Below are 5,817 nucleotides of genomic sequence, written 5' to 3'. Positions count from 1 at the left end.
CTATACAGCGCTAGGCTCTGCGTCACTTCCTGCTTTGTTCCAATAAGCTTTATTTAACAAACGACGTGTAGACAACAAGTAGTAAAGCAGGCACCTCTTTACCACAAGGGTTGTTTTTTGGTTCCACAGAAACCCATGATAGTGTGTGTTTGCTGGGACCAGTTCCCAATCCCTCCACCACTTTGTAGTGTGAAATGTATAGACCCTCTGCTTTCCACAAAATGTCTACACCACACACTATGGAAAGCAGAGGGGCTTCAAGTTCCAGAATCCAATTGCAAATTTACATTTAAAAGACTGTTACTGTCACAGTGTCACACTCTGGCTTTAATATAATAATTATATCTCATGTATAGGGGTTTCGACCCTTGCCAAAGGCTAAACCTGAACAAAAGGGGCGGGTACATGGCATTGGGGGTGGGGCAATGATGTTGGACATGGGCATGATGACATCAGAAGCTGGCACAATGATGTCAGCAGGATTATAACTGAAGTGGGGTTATAGTGCCATTAAATGAAATTGGTTGGATTTCTGTGCAGTTTTCTTAGTGTTTTAAACTGGAGAGAAAGTTTTGAACTGGACAGCCCTTTGAAAAACTGGGATAGCCAGTACAAAACCACATGGGTGGCAACAGTATATTTATCTATATTCTGCTTCATAAGTAAATCCAATTTTTTATTAACGGTATTGGATCTATTATACAGAAATTGGTTATCCAGAAAGCTTTGAAATACAGCAATGCTAAGTTTTAAAAACTTCTAATTGATTGACTTGCTTTTTGTTTTTGTAAAAAGAAATTTACTGTACTTGATGATAACTAGTTCATATTGAGGTGAGTATCTTAATATTTGTCTTTCATTTATTGGCTGGATTATTGTTCGGGTTTCCTAACAGGCCTTAGAAAAACCAAACTGGGACAAAACCGAACAAGTAGCAACCCTACTCACAAAGGGACATCTTCCTCAGGACAAACAGAATCCGTAGCTTCACAACAGAGTTCCAGAATCTATAACTTTACATTGGAACAAGATGAGGGGGGGCGTTGCAGTATGCTGTGTGCACAAGGGATGTTAGGGAATGGTTAGTGAGACTATCATGGATTCCTTTCAAGCTGTGGAATCAGGGAGCATGTTACAGGGCACAGTAATGACTTGCACTGTTCTGCCCAGGCCCTATGTATTAAACTGCAATCACTTTTTTTAATGCAGAAATATATTTGTACCTGTTATCAAATCCACACTCTGTATAGTGTTTAACAAGGTGTACGGGGTCAGTAGTTTCAATATCACATACAATTACACAGCACTCCTAAATTACAGTAACTCGTACGCACACTTTTTTGACCACAGCACAAACAAGGCTCTCTCAAAATCTGCTAAGGAAATATACACTGCCCTTGGATCTACATGCACAAGTCCCTCTGTCGGTGAGACACGCCGAACATAATAACTTAGTACAATACTTGTTACATGCTCTACATGCATTGCATGCTCTAACCTTTATCAGGTTCCTCCTCATTAATGGGATCCCTCTCCCTGACTTGTGCAATCACTGAAGTCTACCTCAGGACATGCATCGTCACTGGGGCCTATTCTCAGGGCTCTAGGCTCATATTTACCTCATCTATTATGTTAGCTGCTTCATTATCTAATGAGACTGTTGTGGCTCACACCTACAGTGAGCACTGAGTTACGGCTTCAGTTTGCGCAGTCACTAAAGTGCTACACTAACACTGTTTGATCCCTGTAACATTAGATATCTTAAATCTTTTTTTTTTTTTTACAAAGAGAGATATCAGATACCTTATTTAAAATGTTATGGAAGTCTGCATACTTTACTTGGAAAGAAGTAATCAGTTCCCACCTAGCCATGTGACAGCCCATCTTAAAAAGGCAATTGATATATTCCATATTTTGCCAAAAACATGCCACTTATGTATGAGTTTAAAAGGTTACCCACTAACATCCTAAAGCCATGCATATTCTTTTCTTACTCATATCAGTCAATGATCCTTTTTTTTTCAGTAATTTCCTAGAAGTGCCAGTGGGCTTGAGAGGCAGGGCAAAGAACCAATAGTACAGAGAACAGATGTAAACAGTGCCCCAGCTAATAGGCAGAAGGGGTTTGAAATAAAGGTAGGATATTAATTATAGAACTTTAAATTGGTTCCAGGTATGTTTTAAAGTTATTGTTTCCCAGAGATATATTTAGGCAACCCTCACCAGTAAGATTGTATCCTTTTTTTTTTTAATTGACTCCATATAATCTATAATTGAGGTTTTACTGAGAGGTACTGTACAGGGGCCTAGTTAAGAGATGTAAAGGGGTTGTGACTCTTCCCAGGCCTCAAAGAGGGTCTCATTAGTATGTATGTATATCTTTACTTATAAAGCGCTACTTATGTACGCAGCGCTGTACAGTAGAATTCATTAATACAAACAGGGGGTTAAAGATAATGGATAAATACAAAGTACAACAATAAATACAAATAAATACAAGGTACAGTTGCAATAAGAGTCAGAAACACAAGATGAAGGAGGTCCCTGCCCCGTAGAGCTTGATAGATCACCACCATAAGCTCACATACAAGAGCTGAGGGCTGTACAAGCTCAGTTCATGGACAGATATCTTCACATTTTCCTTTAGAATTCTCTGGTATAGTTCAGAATTTATTGTTTCATCAATGATGGCAAGCCATCCAGAAAAACAGACCAAAACCAGAACACTCCCACCACTATGTTTCACACATGGGATTTGGCTCTTATGCTGGCATGCAATGTTTTCTTTCTTCAGATACCTTGCAGTTAAGTTATTTTTGGGGAGAGCAGTGGCTTACTCTTTGCTACCCTGCCATACACACCATTGCTGTTCAGTGTTCTCCTGATGGCAGACTCATGAACATCAATATTTGCCAATGTGGGACAGGCCTTCAGTTACTAAGGAGTTAACCTGGGTTTCTTTGTAACCTCTCTATTGACTATTAGACACCTTGCAGCTGGAGTTATCTTTGATGGCCGACCACTTCTGGGTAGGGTAACAAAGGTCTTGTGGATTGTCTGTTGATGGGGGGGCCAAACTCTTTAGAGTCATGTAACCTTTTTCAGCATTATGGGCATCAACAACTCTTTTTCTGAGGTACTCAGACACCTTCTTTGTTCCAGCCATGATATACAGTACATCCACAAATGTGGCTTTGCTGGATCCCCATTCTTAAAATAAAACAGGGTCTCTCACTCAAACCCGATTGTCATCCCAATGACTGAAAACACCAGATGCCTCACCTTCAATATATGATAATCCTAAGGATTAATTTACTATCAGAACAAAGTCATTAAGGTGCAACTGAAGTCACTGTGCCACCATGCTGTAATATTTAAACACAGGAAAGGGACCTGCTATCCGGAATGCTCAGGACCTAGGTGTTTTCTGGATAAAAGGTCTTTATGCATCTCTCTACTTTTAAGGCGACTTAAAAAATAATATAAATAAATTAAACTTAATAGGATTGTTTTGCATCCAATAAAAATCCATTATTTTTTAGCTGGACTCAAAGTACAAGGTACAATACAAAGTACATTTTACACAAAAATACAGTGCAAAATGAAAACCTAAAATCAGGGGCTGTAAAAATAGAGGCTTTACTGTAAATATATAATGTTCAGATAATGGCTAAAATGCTCCTAGTTTTATAACTGTAGATAAATGTCAAGGCGTTAGTGTGATTTAATTCTAAACTGTTTTTTTGTTTTTTTTTAAACTGTGTTTATGATATTGATTTGCACACCTACACTCTCATTAATGGTCAACATCTTAAAGGAGAAAGAAATAACTGATCAGTGATTACCAATTCAGCAATTGTGATAGTTTACCTGATACACCAGGCCTGTGCTTCTGTTAGCAGAAAACTGCACTGGCCTGGGCTATATCTGAAGAACTTATTCAGCGCAATCTTCCTTCCTCTTTTGTCTCCTTTTTTCTGGGGTGTCTGGGGACAGACTAGAACTAAAATATGGAAGAATCCGAATATGATGGTGGCGAGGACCTATTGCAAAAATACCCTGGGCCAGTGCAGTTTTTAGCCAACAGGAGCTCCTGCCCAGGATATTAGTCAAACAATCTAAATCGCTGGGGATACCTAACATTTTGGCAGCCCCCCAGTGATTTAAACTTTTATTCTCCTTTAAAAGTTGAAAACAATTCATTGATTTCAAAGAATTAAGTATTAACATTACAGCACATGTATGGTAGGATTTACAAGGATGGGAAGGATTCATCAACAAAAATACATTTAGATGGGAGGCCCATTTTTTACTGCTAATTAAGTAGAACATGAGTTTAAATGTATATGAATCTGCCCAATGAGTGTAGAGTAGTGTATAGCGAGCAATGCATGTGCTGCCCATAACTTCTATAGCTAGTTATGTTACAGTGAAAATAGAACTCAGTAAAAAAAAAAAGCTACAGAACTCAAATTTCTTTTCTTTTTTTTTTTTTATTTAGACATTACAAATGAATGCCTGTTTTCAAAATATATGTCCAACCAATATTGAACAACATGGGAAGCAATCAATCAGGAACAGCAGCCATTTCCACTGTGTACACAAGAGCACATTTTGGGATGCAGGGCGTGTCTTTAGCACACTGAACTCATGAACAGGATCCTTATTCCCTGCGGTCTCTGTACACACGGGAATTCTGAACAATAGTGCAACACAAACAAGTAGGTAATTAAGGAATCCAGTTTATTTATCTGGTTGAAACACGCAAAACTCAGATGCATGAAATGTTAAGTACAGACTGAACAGCAGAGTAAGTCATGTGTATGCATGTGTATGTGTATGCCCAAGCATGTGTTTTCCACTGGTACAAACATACTAAGTGAAGTGCCATTTAAAAATGCAGTTAGATTGAACAAAGTTTACTTCTTATATAAAAAGAGCCAGACTTACTGAAGTGAATTACAGGTCTGGGTGTAGACCTGATCTAGCATCAAGAAGATTAAAGGAAAAACAGAAATGCATATCGACATTTAAGGGCCAAGACACACAGAGTTACACAGTAGCAGCTATTTGTTTATGGCAGGGTATATTCTGGCGTTTAGTAGCCGTAAGAATATTGTTTGTGCTAAAACACATGTAGAGACAGTTATCAGGAAATGATCAGCATTGTCTATTTCTTAAGTAGCTGCTACTACAGGTATCGGACCCCTTATCCGGAAACCCATTAAGAAAAAGTTCCAGAAAGTTCCAAATTACGGAAAGGCCATCTTCCATAGACTCCATTGTAATAAAATAATTCACATTTTTAAAAATGATTTCATTTTTCTCTCTAATAATAAAACAGTAGCTTGTACTTGATCCCAACTACGATAATTAATCCTTACTGGAGCCTAAACAATACTGTTGAGTTTAATTACTGTTTTAATAACTTTATTAGCAGACTTAAGGTAGGAGATCCAAATTACGAAAAGACTCCTTATCCGGAAAACCCCAGGTCCCGAGCATTCTGGATAATGGGTCCCATACCTGTAGTAGCTGTGTGTGTCTTCACCCTTACAGTTAATAAAAAAACCGCTGAGCAGCTACACTGTACTTAATAGCATATATTTAAATTAAATGGGTGGTTCACCTTTAAGTTAAACTTTTATTATAAAATGTCCTATTCCTAGCAACTTTGCAATTGGTCTTCATTTTTTATACAGTTTTTGAATTATTTGCCTTCCTTTTTTTACCTATTTCCAGCTTTCAAACTGGGGGTCACTGACTCCATCAGCCAATAAATGATTTCTCTGTGAATTTACAACTGTATTTGTTTTA

The sequence above is a fragment of the Xenopus tropicalis genome, chromosome 5 (assembly GCF_000004195.4).
Source record: "Xenopus tropicalis strain Nigerian chromosome 5, UCB_Xtro_10.0, whole genome shotgun sequence".
Taxonomy (NCBI): domain Eukaryota; kingdom Metazoa; phylum Chordata; class Amphibia; order Anura; family Pipidae; genus Xenopus; species Xenopus tropicalis.
This window is presented reverse-complemented; position numbering follows the sequence as displayed.